Raw genomic sequence first — 23621 nt, forward strand, 5'->3', positions numbered from 1 at the left:
TTGTGGTCAGAAATGAAAACACTTTAAAAACTGTATTATTTCCTTAGGAAAGGAAAGCACAAATACTACAAACCTGTTGCAACAAGGGAGGAGCATTTTGAGTCAGACTCACTCATCCTTTCCTAAGACCTGAGACAAATAGGAGGGAGACCAAGTGCAAATCTGGAACAACTGCTGCCCAGCTTTCTCTAAGTCCCTGAAAAGTGGTGTCTCAATTGGGAGCTATGCTCTTCTCTATCTCCAAACACTTTAAAAATCAAAACATTCATATTTTCTATTGCTCTCTCACAGAAAATAAGGAGTATAATATGGTATTTGTTCATCATTTTTAATATTATCTACATTCAGTGAGTGCTAAGATGGTACTTTCTCAGTCAAGTGTTGGGCTCTTCTTGGACAGGCAAGTTAGAGAAGGTGCTGCCTGCTATTAACTGTTTTCTTTCCTTTTTTTTTTATCTTCTTAGGGCTGCACCTGTGACATATGGAGGCTCCTAGGCTAGGGGGCAAATTGGAGCTGTAGCTGCCAGCCTAGGCCACAACCACAGCAATGCAGGATCCGAGCTGCATTCGAAACCTACACAACAGCTTGTGGCCACACCACACCTTTAACCCACTAAGCGAGGCCAGGGATTGGACCTGCATCCTCATGGACATTAGTTGGGTTTTTAACCTGGTGAGCTACAGCAGGAACTCCCTATTTACTCAGCTTTCTGACATCTAGGGAGATTGTAAACAGGGGAGAAGCTGCTAGATCTTACTTTTTTGATAATCAGCTATTGAGAGAGAGATATATATATCCAAGCCACAGTTGCAGACCCAAGCTGCAGCTGTAGCAACACCCGATCCTTCGCCCTCTGTGCTGAGCCAGGGATCCAACCTGCGTCTCAGCACTCCAGAGATACCACCTATCCTGTTGCACCACAGCAGGAACTCCAATCATCTATTGATTTTTGACCACAAGAGTTTTTTGGTTTTTTTTTTTAACCAACACACAATTAAGCACTTTCTCATTAAATCTACTGTGGTAAAAACACTTGCTCTCAACTTCGGCATACATGAAGACAATGAGAATAGATTGGCAAGATGGTTTAATTGTAGCATACTTGGTTAGCTCTCAAGTTGAATGCTTAGAAAAAGGTTTGTTTCATCATCTCTTGGAATCAGGAAGAAAAACAACCCTTAAAGTTTCTGCATAAGTATGATATTCTTCCTTTTGTGAAATTTGGGATAATAATTAATATCTTACAAAACACAATGCATAACCAAAAGTTCCTCCAGCTTAAAAAAATTAATTAATAAAATGCCATGTTCAATCGTTCATGCTTATTTCTCAGAAGGGGAACAGCTAATTAGGATACAAAGAAACACTCAATCCTACTGGTAATTAGAAAATACAAATTAAAATGAGACATTACTAAATGGCAAAATTAGAAAAGTAGACAATACTATGCGTGGGGGAGGTTGGGAATGCAAGTCCTGTCAGGTGTAAACTGATACAACCATTCAGCAGCCTGACAATACTTATGCCGCAATGCCACTCCTGAGTCTGTATCCCAAGAAATTCTCAAACGTGTTCACAGTGGACATGGATGAGACTGTTTATTGGTACCACTGTTTGCGGTAGCCTAGGCATCCATCACTGTGGGAATGGATGCACACCACGGAATAGTATGCTGCAGTTAGGAGCAATTAGCTAAATGTACATCCTAAACACACATAGCTCTTAAAAACAGTACTGACCAAAAAAGTAAAACTAGAGTAAGATCTACAGCATTTCTGCAGGGAGAATTCTACAGCCAAATTTTACACCCATGTGGTATCATGAGTAATTTTGGGATTAAAGATACACATACAAAAAACATCACTAAGTAATTTGTAAAGATGCATACAGAATCAAGGACATATATCAGACACATTAGAGAGGATGTTTGTGGGACAGGAACAGGAAATGGACATGGGAACAGTGGCCAAACAGAAGGCTTTTATACACCAATGCTAGGCTGCATCCAAACCACAGAGTATAAAATCCAAATTCAGAATAATATTTTTCATTCATGCATACATTAATGTATTCAATAAAAACTTATTGAATGCCTCTTAATTGTCAAGTGCTGTGCTTAAATGTAAACTTTTCTTATTTCTGCTGAAGTTTTTGTTTGTCTGTTTGTTTGTTTTGTCTTTTTGCTTTTTTCTTAAGCCACTCCCAAGGCATATGGGGGTTCCCAGGCTAGGGGTATAATTGGAGCTGTAGCTGCCGGCCTACGCCACAGCCACAGCAACACGGGATCCGATCCCCGTCTGCAACCTATACCACAGCTCATGGCAACGCCGGATCCTTAACCCACTGAGCAAGGCCAGGGATCGAACCTGCAACCTCATGGTTCCTAGTCGGATTCCTTTACCACTGCGCCACAACGAGAACTCCTGAAGTTTAAAAAAAAAAACAAAAAACAAAAAAAAACTCAAAAGGATACATGTTTTTTTTTTTTTTTTTTTTTTTTTTTTTTAGATTTTTTTTTTTTTTTTTTTATTGTTTTTTTATTTTTTTTATTTTTTTTTTTTTTTTGTCTTTTGTCTTTTGTTGTTGTTGCTATTTCTTGGGCTGCTCCGGCGGCATATGGAGGTTCCCAGGCTAGGGGCTGAATCGGAGCTCTAGCCACCGGCCTACGCCAGAGCCACAGCAACGCAGGATCCGAGCCGCATCTGCAACCTACACCACAGCTCACGGCAACGCCGGATCGTTAACCCACTGAGCAAGGGCAGGGACCGAACCCGCAACCTCATGGTTCCTAGTCGGATTCGTTAACCACTGCGCCACGACAGGAACTCCGGATACATGTTTTAAGATACGTTTTAACTGGAAATGGAAGGGGAAAATAATTTACATTAGAATATATATTATAAAAGTGAGAAGTTCACTATTCTTAAAACAGCTTAAGAATTTTTTTATCAGGCGTTCCCGTCGTGGCACAGTGGTTAACAAATCAGACTAGGAACCATGAGGTTGCAGGTTCCATCCCTGCCCTTGCTCAGTGGGTTAACGACCTGGCGTTGCTGTGAGCTGTGGTGTAGGTCGCAGACATGGCTTGGATCCTGCGTTGCTGTGGCTCTGGTGTAGGCTGGCAGCTACAGCTCCGATTAGACCCCTAGCCTGGGAACCTCCAATTGCCGCAGGAGTGGCCCAAGAAATGTCAAAAGACAAAAAAAATAAATAAATAAAAATAAAAGAATTTTTTATCAAATATAAATCTACATTGAAGTTCTCTAAATGACAAACTTTTTTTTCCCTTTAGGGCCACACCTGTAGCATATGGAGGTTTCCAGGCTAGGGGTTGAATCAGAGCTGCAGCTGCTGGCCTATGCCACAGCCACAGCAACGCCAGAACCTTAACCCACTGAGTGAGGCCAGGGATTGAACTTGCATCCTCATGGATACTAGTCAGGTTCACTGCCACTGAGCCATAACGGGAACTCCTCTAAATGACAAACTTAAATGACAAACCAAAAGAAAAGAAAACAAAACAAAAGCCCTAAAAAATTACAGTCACATCTTAGCCCCCAGGTAAAACATCTTTTCTCATGGCTTTCAGTAGTGAAACAATTTCTTTCTTCTTTTTTTCTTGGCCACGTCCATGGCATGCAGAAGTTCCTGGTCCAGGGACCAAACCCACACCATAGCTCTAAGTACAGCTACAGCAGTGACAACACCAGATCCTTACCCCACTGAATCATTCAGGAACTCCAATTATTTCTTTTTGGTAGAGAATTTTTTGCTACTTTATTTGTTCTTTGTAATTTTTTTCCCCCAAAGATATTTCAACTGCTCAGGAACACTTCTCGCCAGATTTCTGTTTCCAAAAGATTTCACAAGCAGGCTGCTAGCTGCCAATGAAAGTGCTGTAGCTAATATGCTCATTACACTGCACTGCTAACAGAAACTGATTAATAATTTGGTGCAAAGTGACATCTATTCCACATCCCAGGGGCACAAAAAAAATAATGTTTTCCCCTCATTTTACCTGTTCCCCTCTTTTTACAAGCTCCAAATGTTAACTAGTATACATGATAATATTGGTAAACAAACCCAACAGCAACTTACAGGACATCATTTGTCTAAAGCTCCAAAATTGTACCTCTTCACTATTTCAGATTTTGATACTACGTGTCTGTAGGTGGGGGGAATCAAAGGCGAATAGGAAGAGCTAGGCCAACCATCAACCTTCCTGGGAAAAAAGGCAACTACATGTCTGTCAGTGGGGTTAGCTGAAGCATCACTGCACAGAACAAAAGACAACATACTAATTTATTAGGCTTACAAAAGATAATGTATTTCAATAATAATAGCTAACATTGAGCACTTATTATGTGTCAGTCACTGTTCTAAATATTTTATATGCATTGTTTACTTCAATCCTCACACAACAACCCATTTTCAAATCAAATGCAAGCTGTTTATCATTGTGTCAAAGTTTCCAGCAAATGTTCACAACTTCCACTGTATCCGCTCTTTCTGCCATTACCGTCCTCATTTCTCACTTAAAACCTTGACTGGGGAGTTCCCGTCGTGGCGCAGTGGTTAACGAATCCGACTAGGAACCATGAGATTGCGGGTTCGATCCCTGCCCTTGCTCAGTGGGTTAACGATCCGGCGTTGCCGTGAGCTGTGGTGTAGGTTGCAGACGCGGCTCGGATCCTGCGTTGCTGTGGCTCTGGCGTAGGCCGGTGGCTACAGCTCTGATTCAACCCCTAGCCTGGGAACCTCCATGTGCCACGGGAGCGGCCCAAGAAATAGCAACAACAACAACAACAAAAGACAAAAGACAAAAAAAAAAAAAAAACCTTGACTGGTATGTCTCAGACGAATGGAGCAGTTTTCTTCTCTGGCCAGCCTCTTTCACCTCCCTTACAACCACAGAAGATTCCTTCAGGAAGATATTCTCAGTTAACCCCTTCCTCACCTGCTTATTGAAAGTGATCACTATAGAAGTACATAAAGTGACTCTCACCTCCCCAAAAAGGGCGCACCTTAACAACACTCCTTAATATTTTACAACAATAGGAATAGTCTATACATATTGTTCTATAATGTGACTTTTTTTTGGGTAATTTAACAATGGACATCTTTCTACATCAGCAATAGAGATTCGGTGCATTCCTTAACAGCTTAATGCTATTCCATTGTATGGACCCACCATACATCATTTAACTAGTCCCTAATCAATAGGCATTATTTTTTTACAGGAACAAACAATGCGATTAAGAAAAACTTTGTACCTCTATTTTTCACGCAAGTGTATAAATACATCTTTTTTTTTTTTTTTTTTTGGTCTTTTTGCTATTTCTTGGGCCGCTCCCGCGGCATATGGAGGTTCCCAGGCTAGGGGTTGAATCAGAGCTGTAGCCACTAGCCTACGCCAGAGCCACAGCAACGCGGGATCCAAGCCGTGTCTGCAACCTACACCACAGCTCACGGCAACACCGGATCGTTAACCCACTGAGCAAGGGCAGGGACCAAACCCGCAACCTCATGGTTCCTACTCGGATTCGTTAACCACTGCGCCACGACGGGAACTCCAAGGGTACACGCATTTTAAATTCCAACATTACTTATATTCCCATCAATAGCGTGTGAGAATTCCAATTTTCCCACCCTCATCCACTACTAGCTATCATCCACTTGTTTAATCTCTTAATCTAATAGGTAAAAAGTGGTAATTGTGTTTTATTTTATATTTATTTAGATGATTAGAGTTAGAATTTACAGTTTACATAGATTATGAACTTATTAACTGTAGGCTAAGCTGAACTGCCTATGGAGAAAAAAAATTCAAAAAGCACATTAACAGAATAATTAGGGAGACTGGTAATGTTTAGCCAACTTGAGATCCTATTTAGTTATTTTTTTATTTTTTGGCTGCCCCATGGCATATGGGGCCAGGCCCAGGGATCAGATCCCTGGCCAGGGATCAGATTCAAGCCATAGTTGCGACCTAATCCACAACCACAGCAACACTGGCTCCTTAGCCCACTGTGCCAGCCCAGGGATGGAACCTGCATCCCAGTGCTCCCAAGATGCCACTGATGCTAGCGCACCACATCGGAAACTCCCAATTTGGGATTTTAGTATGGAGTGGACAATGACACCACCACAAGTGAGTTTGGTCTCTTCACTAAAGCACACTTATTTACCTGCTACCTGAAAGGCATTGTTATCAGTTCTTTACACTATGCCATATATTTGAGAAATGTTTCTTTTAAGAGTACATTCCTTTTTTTACCCCCTTTCTTTTTTATAGCTGCACCTGCATGGAAGTTCTCAGGCTAGGGGTCAAATCTGAGCCACAGCTGCTAGCCTACACCACAGCCACAGTGATGCCAGATCCGAGCTACGACTGCAACCTGTGCTGGGACACCTCAACGCTGGATTTCAACCCGCTGAGCGAGGCCAGGGATTGAACCTGCATCCTCATGGGTACTAATTGGATTTTTAACTTGCTGAGCTACAACGGGACCCTCCTAAGAGTATAATCAATTCCATAGTCATACATTCATTTTCTTACTTTTACTTACTCTGTGTGAACAGGCCACTTTAATATTTTACTTTTTCATATGTTGCTTATTAAGTTGACCTTTGACCTCTTTTAGATATTAAAGCACAAGAGTATAATTAGTATCTAGCCATGAACATCCAATATAATTAAGATATAGGTGGTTGTATTAGAATATAGAAAAAGGAGAGTAAAAAAGTAAATGTTAGCAATGGTCAGCCATAGGGACATTCTAGACATTCTGGATCATGAAAACGAAATACGAACACAGCCCCATATACTCAGTGAATATGTCCATGTCAACATGAGTGATATGCCCTCTGTTCATGAATGCCGATTTACTGGTTAGATGTCTTTGATTATAATGCTATTAATAACAATGGTGGAACAGAGCTATTTACACATTTTCTTTTTTTTCTTTTCTTTTTGCCATTTCTTGAGCAGTTCCCTCAGCATATGGAGGTTCCCAGGCTAGGGGTCGAATTGGAGCTGTAGCTGCAGGCCTAGGCCAGAGCCACACCTGTGACCTACACCACGGCTCATGGCAATGCCAGATCCTTAACCCAACTGAGCAAGGCCAGGGATCGAACCCACAACCTCATGGTTCCTAGTCGGATTTGTTAACCACTAAGCCACGACAGGAACTCCTATTTACACATTTTCTTACCTGATTTCCTTTGTGGCCACCTCCAGGTAACAATTTTGTCAGGGAGACTCTAATTAGCTCTAACAGGGATTTTGACCTTATTATCCTGATAAATTAGTACTTGTAATTTCAAAAATAAGTACCACAAATTATCTAGCATTCTAGAAAGGTTTTGGCTCAAAACGATAAATCAGTAACCTCCTCTCTACCTTTCCTTTAATTCTCAATTTGAATTTATGTTCCTCACAGAACAAACTGATCCTTAAGACTTTATTTCAAAGTCAAAAGCTCTTGCTACATTAACATGACCACATGGCCTATCCGAGTGGACATATGACAGATAACTACACATCGTCTTTCTCATGTCAGAGACAGAAAGAGAGAGCGAACAGGGGGCAGGAAAGCAGAACACTAAAGTGACAAAGTGCTAAAGCCAAGCTATAAATTGTCTTGTGGTCACTCACAGCTGCTTACCGAAAAAAAGACAGAAAGGTAGGGCCTATCTTTCCTCTGGAGAGAATCAGGCATCATATAAAAGCACCTTCCTAACCCACTAACAATAGTGCTGCCCTCCACCCCTCACAGAACTTGCTATCAAGAGAAGTACTGCTGGCTTCTAAAGACAATGACAAGAAGCTCTGTATTCTGTGGGAGAATGGGAGGGAGCAATGAAGACCAGCCTCCTGGGCTCTAAACTATGCCAGACTGCCCGGCTAATCCTTCCTAAATCCCACAACGTTGTGGTGGGGGTGGGGGTAAGGGTGGGAGACAGAATGCAAAACAATCCAAAGTAGAATCAAGGGCAGTAGCTCAGGATTACAGGAGGTCATAACATTTCTATTTGAGTGGGGGGTGGGGGGTGGCAGAGGTAGGACAGATACAAAAGCCTGTACGTTTACAAAAACACAACACAAAAATAAATTTTTATCCCTGATCCTTCTGATGTGCTAATCAACATCTCCCCCCCCCCCCCCGATCATTTCCCAGCCCAGCCTGCATGGAAGGCACAGAGTAGCAGGCATTTTCACACAGCGAGGCTGGAAGAGATGCTACTAGAGTGTAAATTACTAATTAGCTCAATAGAAGACAAAGAGAGAAAATACCTGTCACAGAATGCTGTTTACAACTTGACACACAGTAAAAACAGCCCTGAACATTTCAGAAGAGTGTCTTACTTTTCAGACTTCTATTAACATGTAAATGGCAAAGAAACAGTATTATAGTCTTTAAAAATTGCCCATGTCTCCGAAACAATAACACATGACTGGAAAGAATGCTTTCCAAATAATTTGTAATTTTCTCATCCTTATGAAAGCTAAGTGTTTTTAATTATTACAATCAGCTTTAATAAGGAGCTGTATTTCATAGCTTTGATGCTCACTTAACTGGGGTGGGGATGGGAGCCACAAGGGCTGTGCTCTACCTTTGTTGGAATCCAGCTAATAGAGTGGACAGGCCTCACTCTGCAGGTCACACCTTTATCAAATGGACAGGCTACCATTTTAATAAAGATCAAGGATGAGCTGGAAAGTGGCAATGAGGATGGGGCCAATGAACTCTCCTTATAGCAGGACAACTGAAAAGACTCCCCAAATTTAGATTTATTTTGGGGGGAGGTAATAGAATGTTAAGGTACTTATATCCATCTCCTTATCATAAGGCAAACCTGCTTGTATTAATTGCAAGCAATGTTCCTCAGGCTATATATTTTACACTTAGATCTTTTCCAGCTCCTTGAAGCTGGATCTTTAGGTAAAATATGTTTTTCACCTATGTATGTCTTGGTCATGGTGTTGAACAGCCCTGTGGCTCCTGTTTTCCCATGATAATCACCCATACGTCAAGAGATGGCATATCCTAAGGACCCACGTGTGTGAGCACATCATGCCAGGTGCTAAGGAGGTCCCCAACCAAGAGGCAGACCACGACAGTTCTTGCTGATGCGGGAGAGGCCTATAAAACTTGTGGTTCGCAGGTAAATATATTTTCTAAAATATAACGAAGGCAACAAACCATAAAACCACAAAATCCACTCCAGTCACCCTTGAGATTCCTTTGCTTCATACACTTGACTAAAATCAAACGCATACCAACTTGCTGATACACTCAAAACATTCTTCCCTTTACTTTTTAAAAATTAAGACCTTCACATCCATTTTTTTTCAAAGTTACTTGTTTAAAAGTACTCCAATGAGGGAGTTCCCACTGTGGCACAGTGGGTTAAGAATCTGACTGCAACAGCGTGGATCACTGCAGAGGCGTGGGTTCAATCCCCTTCCCACTGCAGTAGATTAAAGGATCTGGTGTTGCTATGGTTGTGGCCTAGGTGACAGCTGAGGCTGGAATTCAATCCCTGGCCTGGGAACTTCCACATGCTATGGGTGTGACCTTAAAAAATAGCAATAATAATAAAATAAATTTTTAAAAAGAGTACTCAAGTGAGAGAAAATGATCAAGCAAATGGGGCAAAATAAAAACAATTCATGAATTTGAAAAAGGATATATAGAAATTCCTTCTATCACTTTTGCAACTTTTCTATAAAGTTTAAAACATTGTAAAAAAAAAAAAAAAAAAACCCAAGTCACAAAAAAATCGAGTATTAACAAAACAGCTTTCTCCTCCCTTGTTATGAGTTTCAAACAATTCACATACTTAACTTATGCTGGGCACTTAGAAAACATTAATTATTAGTTGTTATTTGTTTGTTTGTTTTTTTGTTTTCCTTTTTGGCCATTCCTATGGCATGTGGAAGTTCCTCTGCCAGGAATTGAACCTGAGCCACAGCAGTGACCTGAGCTGCTGCAGTGACAATGCTGGGTCCTTAACATGAGCCAGAGAGGAACTCCAATTATTAGCTATTTTTTTTAAAAAATGGGCAGGTCAGTTGTCACAAATGAACTACTTTGGTGAGAGATGTTGATATTGGGGGAGACAATGCATGTGTGGGGGCAGGGAAATCTCTGTACTTCAATTCTACTGTGAACCTAAAACTGCTCTAAAAAAGGTCTTTAAAAAAGAGTAGGTCAAGCAAATTAAAGCAGGCATGAATGTATTTAATGGGTTGCTTACGTAAGGACACATAAAGAGAAGATAGAAAAGAAATCAGCAAGAATCTCAACAGATTTTGCTTATGGATATCCACACTGAAACCCGAGTCCCATTTTCCCTCAGTGGGCAACAACCTCCAAGTGCAAACCTGTATGAACCTGTTATATACCACACGGCTTGCAGATGAGAAATTGTTACCCACTGAGGAAAAGTTCAGGGCCTCTTTCTAGCTAAAAAGACAGGTAACCAACCATTAATCTGCAATGCAATTAGGCATTTTATTGATCTGAGGTTGTTTTATAAATACAATTTTGTGATTGAAAAAAATAAGAGCATGTAAGAACGCTGATGTAATCTTTGAATGAAACATAGCCGTTAGGGTATCTGTCTCAGGTTTCTCACCTAGAAAGGAACTAAGAAGTGGTTAATAACAGAACCACAGGGCTAATTTAAGGACTGGCAAACAACACTGGTTAGGGACAAAGTAACCTGGAGAAGTGCTCAGGTGAGGGATCACTTCACAACAGTCAAGTAAAGGTAGTAGGCAGTAGAATGCCCACAAAATGGCAAGGTTCAAATCCCATCCCCACCACTTGGTAGAATGCTATTTTATGAGCTAAAAGAAAGATTAAATGTATCATTTAGTTACTACTTGACAAAATACCCCCAAAATAACAAAAACAGTATTATCTGTACTTCAAGGTTATCAACTATCAAACAAGTTGCTGTAGAAATGACTGAGTATAACCTTGGACAAGCCATTTAATTTCAAGGAGCTTATATTTTATCACATGTAAAATGGCAAAAGCAATAGCGCCGACCTCCTAGGACTGCTGTAAGGAATCAATGGGTTACAATCCACAAAGAGTTTATTTTACAACAGTGTCTGGCACAAAAGCACCTCACATGCATAGCTACTATTAGTGAGTTTAAGAAGAAATGGGGTCGTCTAGATACTAAGCAGGTATATTTACTCAAAAATTGAGAATGGGGCAAGAAATAACAAATACAAATATTGCATTGTGTGTGCTGATTAGAAAGAAGACAGACTGTCCTTATAGAGAAAATAACTGAATGCTGGAAAATATTATCTGTAAAGGTTGCCACAACACCTCTGAAGATTTACACAAATAGGATAAATTTTTATCTACCTGGGATGATTTAAGTGGGATATTGACTGAAGTTGCAGGATAAACTAGAGGTCCTTTCAAGGTCTCTTCCCATCCAAAGAATCTACGATGAACCAGAGAAACATTTAATTATGTACAACCTACTCACTGAATATACAAACGTTTTTTTCCTTAGCAAGTAAGATTGTAAGCAAAATAAATTGAGTAGAGAATTCTACTTAATGAACAAACAAAAATAAAGCTTAAATTTATCACTGGAGTCCTTAATGATAAACAGCATTATTTGTACTAAAAGATTATCCATTTTCAGGTTTAGAAGTATCAACTGAGAACTAACCATTCACAATGAGAAGTGGTGATTTAAAATATAGGTATAGGGAGTTCCCGTCGTGGCGCAGTGGTTAACGAATCCGACTAGGAACCATGAGGTTGTGGGTTCGATCCCTGCCCTTGCTCAGTGGGTTAAGGATCCTGTGTTGCCGTGAGCTGTGGTGTAGGTTGCAGACGCGGCTCGGATCCTGCGTTGCTGTGGCTCTGGCGTAGGCCGGTGGCTACAGCTCTGATTCAACCCCTAGCCTGGGAACCTCCATATGCCGAGGGAGCAGCCCAAGAAATAGCAACAATAACAACAACAACAACAACAAAGACAAAAGACAAAAAAAAAAATAAATAAAATAAAATAAAAAATAAATAAAAAAATAAAATATAGGTATAAAGAAGCAAAAGATAAAGCCCCAATGGACTTTCCCTTGGTTGGTCTTATAGTTTATATTTTCTTCATTAGTATCAAATATGCCTGAAATAACTTATATAAAGACATCAAATATAAAACAACTGCATTATAAAAATGGCTGTACCAGACAGAGTACAACCTACTAGCAATGCCAAACACATTTAGAAAGGAAGGGAACACGCACACACATTTCACAGAAACAGGTGCCTCATACTAAAGTTACTCTTCAGTTTGAAATTTAATGTTTCAGACTAATTTTCCTGAAACTTAGCAGGAAAAAAGCAGTAATTTTAAAAATCCTGTTAAACCGCTAAATCAATCTAGTCACCTTGAACATCTGCTCAATAAAATCCAGACTCCATGATCACAGTAGCTGAATCCAGAACAATTTAAGATTGTAAATTATTCAAATACATAAATAACCAATGTCTCTGATATCCACTAATCAAAATCTAATCTTTGCTATCACAAATGCCATTAACCTGATCTTTGCCCTTTATAGAAATACCCACAGAACAGTGGCCATCCAAAATTTATACAACGTTGAAGAAAAAGCATCTTCTGTGTAGCTGAATGTACACTAATGAAATAACCTCAAATAAGATTCTTGAGAACAGTTCATACTTTTTTCTAAAAGTACATTATATGCTATCCTTTGGCACCATTGAATGCAAAGTAATATTCGTTCATATTCTTATTAAATGTAAAACTTCAGAATAAAAGTCATCAAAACAAAATCTTGATAAGAATAACCTAAATTTTGTCCCAAATGTCTTATCTTCCTTTTAATTTCCAAAAGTGTCATAAAAATCAAAAACTCCTTCTAGAAAACAGTAATCTTTTTTATTCACAACCACAAAACAGGAGAGGCAGTGGAGCTGTCCAAGACTCCTGTCTGCATTATCTTAGAGGTTTTTTCTTGTTAAAAATTACTCATAGACTCATTATTTAACCTATAAGTCCCACTCTCAAATCCTCTACTATTTTAAATCTCCCTTTCTTTATTCCATTTTGTTCAACGGGTGAGTTCCCTATAAAATGTCCCACACAAAGCTAGAGGCAGCTTAGGAGCTCAAAGCCCTCACTGCCTTGATTTAAATCTCTTCCCCAGCAAACTTCCCTGGTTGGCTATTTGCCTTTCTCTGAAAAGATTTCTCAATATTCTCCAGCCCCAAAAACAATTAGGCAGAAATCTGGTTGATTAAACAAAACAAAAAGATTTTCATCTTTCTCTATCTCAACCACAGTGTGCTCTCCACTGAAAAAGAAAATGCTGTCAATAAAGCACTCAGCCCACTGCTTGTCAGGTACCACACTGCTACGACACAACACTGTCACACCTCACAGGCACAGCCACACTGGAAATACAACCCATTTCCCCATTATCCCAGCACCAAGTGAAATGCAGAGCTTCTCAGCTCCCTGTTATTGCTTTATCATTCATACAAGAACAAAATCAAATCAAAATGGGTCTCATCTTTTCAAAGTGGACATGAAAGTCGATTTAAAAGCCAAGAAAGGTGGAAGCAGATTCAACATTCCTTGAAGAGAGAAAGAGGTTTCTGGAATTTCCTACTTTTACGGACAAAAGGACTCACAGTTTCAACACACAGTTCTCTTCTGCACAAAGAATTCCTTTCCTGATACCCCCCTCCCTCGCCTCCACTGTTACTTTTTAGTTTTTACCCCTATCTCTAGGTCTCTTTTCACTCACCATGGTTCCTCCTCTTCTTCACCAAAGGCTCCCTACACTTGCTCCTTCACTACAGCACCTGTGCCCTGACCCACGCAGACCTTCTGGAGCATCTCCTCCACAGTACACTTGATTCCCATCCCTGTGCCGTCTACCCCAGCTCTGCATCCATCCGGCTTCCCCAAGCCTCTCTCAACCCTCTTCCCTCACTCCCCATCTCATCCTTTAAATCCTGGGGTCCATCTCCATCTCCTCACCGTCTGCTTTTAGCCTCGTCTCTACACCTCACTGTCTGCACCTTGGATTTTTCGGAACCTCGTCAATTAACACAATTCCCCAGTTACCTTGTCCCAGATCGCCATCTCGTCTCACACCCTCACTCTCTCCTTTCAGCTTTTCCGGTCCCCGAATTGTCCTACGAACGCCCCATCTCTCAGCTCTATTTCCTTTCACCCTTCCACTTCTACCGCACTTATTCTTAACTCCACCTGGTACTAGTCCAGTGTCTCATTCGCCCTCGCTCACTTTCAACAATTTCCACCCACCGCCCACCCACTAACCCATACCTTTCTCAGAACCTTGCAGTTCCCACCCACCGCCGGTCCCAGTCCTTCAGCTCATCTCGCTCTGCACTAGTTCACACCCTTGTCACGTCTGGCTCTTAATCACTCTCCCTCCTCTACTCTCAACTACTACCCCAGCTCTGCCCCTCCTTGCCTTCCACTTCCAACTCTTACCCCAGTATCCCTCACCCCACTACGAGCCCCTACCAAGCTTACCCCTCCAAACCCGTGCTCTCACACCGAACCCGTGGATCCCTCTTCCCAGGCTGGTCTTCCTAACCTATTCCCTGCCCGGCTTCCTTATCACCCACCCTGGGTTTTGCCTGCTTCCTACCTCCCTAGCTGGCTTTTTCTCACTCCTCCTCTCCCTGCCTTCTAACCTTTTCTCCCCTTAATCCTCCTCATCTCAAGCTCAGACCCGTTCCCCCCAACCGCCCTCAAACCTTCCTTCCCTTCTCCCCTCAAGGCTTTTACCCCAAACCCAGTGGTCGCCCACCCCGCCAAAATAAAGGGCTGGCGCGCCGGGACTGCCGGCTCTGGCCCCCCGCCGGACCCCGCCCCGGGCGCCCCCAGCCCGCCGGCGCCGCGGTCCCGCCCCCTGCCGCCGCTCCTCCCGCCCGCGAGGCGCGCGCCGCCTTTGTCGCCCCTCACCCGGTGTGTGAGGATTTTGCTTCTTTAAAGGGGAGGGCCCGTGTGCTGGAGACTCCTGTCCCCGCCTCTGAGTCTCAGAATGGGCTCCCCGGCCGTCGCGTCCTCCCCGGCCCCCGGCCCCCCCACCCCCTGGAGCTACCCGCTTCGCAGCCGCCCCCCTCCTCCGCCCCCTCCCCCGACCCCCCCCTCTATTTACCGCCATCATCAGCACGCGCGAGCTGTCACCAGGGCGCGAGACAACCGAACATGGCCCCGCCCCCTGCCCGCCCATTGGCCCGCCCGCTGGAGCCCCGCCCCCCGGGCCCCGCATTGCGCCAACGGCGCAGCGCTGGGCCCCGACTCGGCACAGACATCCTCTCCGAGGGTTCGCGCCGGGGCGGCCGAGTTTAGGGTTAGCCACCGACGCGCCGCCGATTTGAGCCCGGCGTAAGGGGCGGCGGCGTAGAGAAGCGTTGTGAATCGCGGGTCGAAGTTTGGTTGAAGCACAGGAGGGTAAATAAGGAGGTTTCCAGACAAAGAGACTCTTAAAGGTACAGAGTCTTACGGCTATTCCCTCCTCCTTAAAGGGCCAGAGACTCGCCAGAGCCATCTCCACCCCCTTTCTCCCCGGCCCTTCTGCCCGCAGAACCGTAAAGGAATTTTACGATAGTTCCCCCGCACTCCTTTTGGAGCTCCTTTAACATCTCTGCCCACTGCCGAGGGGGAAAGATTTCCTCGCTATCCCGTCTGTTTTTGTTTTGTTCTGTTAAGTCTTTATTTTTCACTATGTCCGAAAGAAGCAGCCTCCGAACTGTGGGTTTCCTGAGGCAGCGTTTGTAAAAGTTACTATTGGCTCCCAGGCGGGTGAGCACGTGTCTGACTTTCGCCACTGATGACCCAGGGGGGGATTCAGCTGTTTTACGGAAATACCTCCAAGGAAAAGGTTTGCCGCTTTAAACTGAGTTAAGTTCAGCAGACCGTGGGGATAGAGACCCCAGGGAAACAGAACAGTGACTATTTCTGCAAGTCTCTGCCTCAGAAAAGGCTTCCTTCCCGAGCAGCCTCTGGGGTGCATTGTCCAGACTTAACTTGCGGGGTGGGGTAGGGGTGTGTGTGTGTGTGACATTTCCTACAAATAAGACCAACACTGTTACATCACGCAACAGCAAGGCTGAACAGCTAATACATTAAAATACAAGGTCAAGGAAGAGAAATATATGCATTGCCAGCTACACCGGGTCAAGGCTACATACTTGTAAAAATGAAATAGAGAAGCAACAAAAGCCAAAGAACAACAAATAAAATAAAAAAGGGGAGAGAGCAGGTGCACGTGTAAGCATGAAACTGCAATGCCTGGAGCCAAACCTGTGAAATCATTTCCAAAACTAATTCACTTAGACATTTTATTTTTTTTTTTTATTTTATTTATTATTATTTTTTTTTTGTCTTTTTGCTATTTCTTTGGGCCGCTCCCGCGGCATATGGAGGTTCCCAGGCTAGGGGTCGAATTGGAGCTGTAGCCACTGGCCTACGCCAGAGCCACAGCAACGCTGGATCCGAGCCGTGTCTGCAACCTACACCACAGCTCACGGCAACGCCGGATCGTTAACCCACTGAGCAAGGGCAGGGACCAAACCCGCAACCTCATGGTTCCTAGTCGGATTCGTTAACCACTGCGCCACGACGGGAACTCCCCTCACTTAGACATTTTAAAAACGTTTGATGGAAGGAGAGGACATGGTGACTGATTTGGTGAGAATCTGCTATGTGGTTCAAGAGCTCAGAGTTAGATATAAAATTTCACGTTCCCTTTGTTGCCTAACACCTTTAACATAACTTTAAGAAATTCTTATCTTGCACTGTAATTCCTTAGTTATCTATTTTCTCCTCTTATTCCCCCTCAAAAATATTCTTGGAGAATAAAGATTGTATCTTATTCAGTGTTATTTCCCTAACAAAGTGCCTGACACATAATAGGTACTTTTTTTGAGTGAAGGCTTTTGGAGCCACTTAAGATTTCTGAAGGAAGGAGTGCTCACAAAATAGTAATCTGGGGGAAAGATTCTCAGTGCTGTAAGCATGCATTTATTCCACGAGCTGTTCTCAAAGCACCCGCAGACCCTGAAATCAAAACTATTCTCATAGTAATACATTATTTGCCTTTCTCACTGTGATGGCACTTGCAGTAATGATACAAAAGTAACAATGGATAAATAAAACTGCTGCTGCCTTAACACAAATCAAGGCAAGGGCACTAAACTGTACTAGTAGTCAAGGTATTCTTCACTGCCACCCATTCACAGAAAAAAATAATACCTGCTTCACCTTAAGGAAGTCTTTGATGAAGCACTAAAATAAAAACTGTTTTATGTAAGAACATATTTTTCAAGAATACTGTCCTATGTGATTAAGTGGATATAGGCATAAAGCACTTCTGCTCCTTACCTAAATACAGTGTTTTTCTTGAGGAAAAGCATTTGTGTGATCTCTCTGAATTTTGAGCTGAATTAGCAATTCATGGAATAGCATTTTTACTTGAAAGAACAGCTAACAGATAAACTATAATCATTCAGCCTTGGGAATCTGACAGATAGTTTCTTAAAAATAAACAAATTAAGCCTGACAGCATTTGCTAGCAATGATCAAATTCAAGCTCTCAAGCAAAGCTTAGAATTTTTGAAAACTTTTATCTGTCACTGTGAGCTTAATACCTTTCCAAGACTTTTCTGATGAGATTGGTGGTGATATTAACAAATACGACTTTTTTTTTCTTTTTAGGGCTGCACCTACAGCACATGGAAGTTCCCAGGCTAGGGGTCGAATTGGAGCTGCAGCTAGCTGCCAGCCTACGCCATAGCCACAGCAACACCAGATCTGAGCCAGGTGTGTGACCTACATCACAGCTCACAGCAACGCTGGACCCTTAACCCACTGAGCAAGGCCAGGGATAGAACCCATGTCCTCATTGATACCAGTCGCATTCATAACCTGCTGAGCCACAATAGAAGCTCCACAAAAACGATTTTTTGATATTATATAGTAAAATGTGTCAACATTTAAAAGATATGCAATATTTTGCAAACGATCAATGGACAGTGCTACAAAATCATATATGGGTAAAAGATCCCTTCTAAGTGCAAAATAAATCAATGAATGTTAATATAATAAAGAGTTCACTGATAGTGTCTGAGATGCCACATTGCAACTAACCTTTAGCAGAGTTGTGATGCAGTATTGGAGAACATCCACCATTACTGGAAGACGGTATCACTATCTCTTTCCCTTTTCCAACTACACCTCCGTATGAAGTTGGATTTTCTGCCTATTTAACCAAACAACCAATTTCAACAGACCGACTGCAAAAGCAGATGTTAGAATTCACTATTGGAATGCCAGACGTTCAAGAGATTTGCAAAAACATAAAACAATGCCACTCTTCTAAATGTGTTTGAAAAAGTTATTTTTCTTTAGAATATTTTATTTATGTTGACAGATGATGGGTTTACTGTTACCTTTAAATGAACAAATCCTTTTTTTCATTATAAGTCCTTTTTGTTTGTTTGTTGGGTTTTTTTGTTTTGTTTTTGTCTTTTTGCCATTTCTTGGGCTCCCGCAGCATATGGAAGTTCCCAGGCTAGGGGTCGAATCAGAGCTGTAGCCACCGGCCTACGCCAGAGCCACAGCAACGCAGAATCCAAGCCGAGTCTGCAACCTACACCACAGCTCACGGCAATGCCGGATCCTTAACCCACTGAGCAAGGACAGAGATCAAACCCGCAACCTCATGGTTCCTAGTCGGATTCATTAACCATTGAGTCATGATGGGAACCCCTCATTATAAGTTTTAATAAGGTAAATATCAACAGATATAACCTATATAAAATTTTAAGACTATCAAGAAACCCTGTGACCAAAAAATTTGAGAATTACGCATCAGATTGGAGCAGAAAAAGAAAGCTATCTAGTTATTTATTTAGACCACACCCACAGCATGAGGAAGTTTCCAGGGATTGGACCTGAGTCATAGCAGTGACAATGCTGGATCCTTAACCCACTGAGCCACCAGGGAACTCTAAGAAGACTATTTTAGGAGTTCCGGTCGTGACGTAGTGGTTAACGAATCCGACTAGGAACCATGAGGTTGCAGGTTGGGTCCCTGCCCTTGCTCAGTGGGTTAACGATCCGGCGTTGCCGTGAGCTGTGGTGTAGGTTGCAGACGTGGCTCGGATCCCGTGTTGCTGTGGCTCTGGCGTAGGCTGGTGGCTGCAGCTCTGATTGGACCCCTAGCCTGGGAACCTCCATATGCCGCGGGAGCGGGCCCAAGAAATAGCAAAAAAAAAAAAAAAAAAAGACCAAAAAAATTAAGACTATTTTAGATAACTAAAATATGAAAAAGCCCAAAGGACAGCTAACAAGGTTTTATTGTAGCTCTAGAGTTAAGACATTGGGGGGGGGGGGTTCAACCATGAGGAATGGAAAATAGATTGAGGAACACTGAATTTTCTTCAGACACAACTGGTTATGAATGCAGTCATCATATAACACTGGAATCAAAAAACCAGTTCAGAAGTAGACACAACAAAGCCTTGGGAGCTGAAGGGGACCAGGGATGGAAGTGTTGTACAAAGAAGATACAGTTGCTATGACACTACTTTTTTTTTTTAAAGCTCAGCTTCTTTTCCTTTAGGCTGTCAGAGAACCAGTAAAATCTCAATGCTATGAATAAACATTAAAAATATATCTATGCTCTAGAGATGGTCCATAATACACCTGTGCTCACTGATTTGATAACAGAAATACATCTGTACAACAGACACCTTCTCTGGACCCTCTCTCCTTGCTGCTTGTTCTCTACTATTCTAAATCCTTTGCACTGGAGGAGAATTTTAGCCTGCCACCAAGCAGTAATGACCCCTATCTTCCCATCTTAAACATCCTGACCGTATACCAATACCTTTAGCACCATTAAAAAGATGCAAGAACAGGAGTTCTCTTGTGGTACAGCATGTTAAGGATACAATATTGTTGGAGTTCCCGTTGTGGCTCAGTGGTTAACGAATCTGACTAGGAACCATGAGGTTGCAGGTTCAATCTCTGGCCTCGATCAATGGGTTAAGGATCCGGCGTTGCCCTGAGCTGTGGTATAGGTCGCAGATGCGGCTCGGATCCTGTGTTGCTGTGGCTGTGGTGTAGGCCGGCAGCTACAGCTCCGATTAGACCCCTAGCCTGGGAACTTCCGTGTGCCGTGAGAGTGGCCCTAGAAAAGGCAAAAAGACAAAAACAAACAAAAAAAGGATATGGTATTGTCACTATAGTGGCTTCAGTTTGATCCCTGGCCTGGGAACTTTCAAAGATACAAGAGCAGAGAGCCATCACCTTGCCTACAAAGCACTCTTCACATCTATCCTCCCTTGAGCCTCTCAACAGGCCAAAGAAATATGAGAAAAGGGCATCATTATTCCCACTATGTGGATGAGACCCAGGAATGTGAACTTGGTGGAAGTTGCTTGGCAACTCAGGGACAGCTCAATGGCTGGCGCCCAGCCATCTGCCTCCGACTGCCGTGTTCTCTTCCCTTTAGTAGGCTGCCTTGGCACACCTGTCACCTCCCTATTTCCAGCCCTGCCTTTCCCACATGACAGAAGATTGCCAATACCCAATTCTGAATAAATGTGGTCCCTAAATTCTTTTTAAAGCCTCCAAAGAAAAGTCACATTAATCTTAAAAACAGGTCTCTGCCCCGTGACAGGGCAGGGATGTGTTAGGAAATAGAGACTATGAGAGAATTAGGACTCTTTGCTCTAAGAGTTCCAAGGATCTTTTTTTTTTTTAACTTGCTCATTTCATCAGAGGCAAGGAAAACTATTTTCCTGCCTTGCCAATCACCATCATTCAGAAAAATGAAAACACACTCATTAGGCCAAATGCCATTACAACAGAATAACTTTCAGATCCCATAGAGTGTGTCATAATGGAAGAGTAATTCCTGGGGCCACAAAGCTATGGACGGCTTTATACATATTTATTCCTACTCATTCCCGAGAGGTGGGGGGTGTGTGCGCACGCACGTGGGAGTGCGTGAGTGGAGAGACAGGAAAAGGGGGAACCTATAGGGAAGATAAGAGCAGGAACACAGTCCAACTTCCCAGAAACTGACGGGAAGGCCTGAAGATGAAGGAGGGAAATCCCTGGATAGAGGCACAGGCTTCAAAATGCGGCTCGTGCTAAGTCAGCTGGGTGTCATCTCACACTTGCTTTGCCTTTGTCTCCCTGCTGTTTCCCTTCAGGCTGCTCTCCCTTTAGAGACTTTTTTGGATCACAGACCTTTGAGAAACGCTAATAAACCCTGTAAATCCTATTCCCAGAAAACCGCACTTAAACATAAAGCCAGGTCCACAGGAAAGACATCTTAGGCCTCGAGGCTCCCTCGGGGTTGAGGACCTTCAGTGAGGCTGGAGGCAGAGTCTGCTCCAAATCCAGCACCAAGGAGTTCCCGTTGTGGTGCAGTGGAAATGAATCTGACTAGGAACCATGAGGTTATGGGTTCGATCCCTGGCCTTGCTCAGTGGGTGAAGGATCCGGTGTTGCTGTGAGCTGTGGTGTAGGTTGCAGATGCGGCTTGGATCCTGCACTGCTGTGGCTGTGGTGTAGGCCAGTGGGTAACTCCGATTTGACACCTAGCCTGGGAACCTCCACATGCTGCTAGTTCGGCCCTAACAAGCAAAAAATAAAATAAAATAATCCAGCACCGGGAGCTCCTGTTGTGGCTCAGTGGTTAGTGAATCTGACTAGGAACCATGAGGTTGCAGGTTCGATCCCTGGCCTTGCTCAGTGGGTTGGGGATCCAGTGTTGCCACGAGCTGTGGTGTAGGTCACAGATGCGGCTCAGATCTAGCATAGCTGTGGCTGTGGTGTAGGCAGGTGGCTACAGCTCCAATTAGACCCCTAGCCTGGGAACCTCCATAGGCTGCAGGTTCGGCCCTAGAAAAGACAAAAAGAAAGACAATAAAAGACACACACACAAAGAAAAAGCAAGGAGAGAGCTGCCCCTGAATCAAAAAAATCAAATCAAATCAAATCCAGCACCAACAATCAGTTTACTCATTATGTACAATGGTCTCCACTGTCTGGGAGGGAAAGGACGGGTGTGTTTTGTTTTGATTTGATTTTTGTCCCAGACGCAATGACAAAAATGAAACACACAGGGAAGTGACTTCCCTAGATGAGGCCAGGTCGAGTCTGCCTGACCTCTGGGAGGGATGGCGTCAAGACCGGAGTACCGACCGATGGTCAAACTGTGACCTCAAGGGGCCCTTCTAACCCAAGAGACTGACTTTGGAAGGCTCTACACAACCACCGGAACTCACCCTGGGGGAGAATCCCCGCCATGAGAAGTGACGGCTTGAAGGCCAAAGACTCCAACCCTAGAGGGGAGGACCCAAGTGTAACACAGCTGGTCTTGGCCATTCTGCGTGACACCTGTGACCAGGGCCTGCAGCCCAAGGCTCCCAGACAGCGGCAGGTACCTAGAGGGAGGCCATGGGGGAGGGAAAGGCCACGTTGGAGGTACAGGCCTGGGACAGCAAGGCTGCACAAGTCCTGCCTGGCTCTAGATCTACTCCAAATGTGCTCAAAATATTCAGCCTGTCGCCCTTCCTATGCTGTATCTTTAAGTCTCGACTTTTGACACCTGGAAAACATTCTTAGGTGGGAATTTCTAACCGCTCCCCTCAGCTTCTGGGATTTGAAAAGAAAAATTTTCACAACCTCCTTCATCCTGAGGCCTCAGGAATGAACACTGGACACACGGAGTTGGGGCAGACCTGGTGGTGGGGAGGGGTGGTCAGTCTCTAGGTGTCCCCTCCTCCGTGGAGCTGTGACACCAATACACGGTGGGGGACATGTGACTACTTGGCACTTGACCCTAACACTGCCCTGCATGGCTCTGACAGTCAAGGTTGGCAGATTTCTATGTGACTCTGCCAAGGGTACCCACCAAGGTGACATGTTAGCAGGATCCTAGAAATGTCCTGGTTTCTGCTCTTTCAGAGGAAGCTACCAATGGGGAGATGAGTAAAGCAACTGGAAGCAAAGCAAGGAGGGACAGGAAGATAGTCTAGTGTGAGATCTGAATCCAAAATATGGCATCTCCATTTACTAGCTGAGCCTAAGTTTTCTTCATTTATAAAATGAGGATGACCACGCCCCTTTCCCCTCTATACAAGTGCTCCTCAACTTTCATTCAACTTGAACTTTCAAACATTATACACTGATAATCCTAAATTACTCTTGAAAGCCCCTTTCACACTTACAGACAAAATCTGGATGACACTGGGCCCTTTCCACGAGTTACTGGTTCAGTTTTGGTAACTTGGCGAGTGGAGCCAGATTTGTTAAATTAAGAAATGTATTGCATCGCCTGCCTTTTTGAGTGATAATCTTTCTTTAATTGATGCAAAGAACAAAGACAGACAAAAGTACCAAAGTGGCAGTTCTTAAAGTTTGAGCTAGTGTTCACTGCACTGAAAGGTGGTCAAATGAGTGCTCAAAATAAGGGCCAAGAGCAAAAGTGAAGAATGTTGGAAATTTATGAGCCAAGATTCTGCCTAAAGGGTTGGGGAATTCATAC

At 43.3% G+C, this 23621-nt stretch overlaps 1 protein-coding gene across 6 annotated transcripts in view; it reads right to left on the reverse strand.

Moving 5' to 3' along the window:
* Nucleotides 1–15294, reverse strand: part of USP49 (ubiquitin specific peptidase 49) — a 75737-nt gene extending 60443 nt beyond the window's left edge. For 3 of the 6 annotated variants that reach the window (XM_021098683.1, XM_021098677.1, XM_021098680.1), the window contains exons 1-2: nucleotides 15210–15294; nucleotides 11395–11476 (exon numbers count right to left, since the gene is read on the reverse strand). The gene's annotated coding sequence lies outside the window, so the exon portion shown is untranslated. Of the gene's footprint in view, nucleotides 1–11394; nucleotides 11477–13820; nucleotides 14887–15013; nucleotides 15103–15209 lie in introns of those variants that run through there. The other 3 variants (XM_021098679.1, XM_021098678.1, XM_021098681.1) reach the window with 3 other exon arrangements.

Source organism: Sus scrofa, chromosome 7 (assembly GCF_000003025.6).
Source record: "Sus scrofa isolate TJ Tabasco breed Duroc chromosome 7, Sscrofa11.1, whole genome shotgun sequence".
In the NCBI taxonomy this organism is placed as follows: domain Eukaryota; kingdom Metazoa; phylum Chordata; class Mammalia; order Artiodactyla; family Suidae; genus Sus; species Sus scrofa.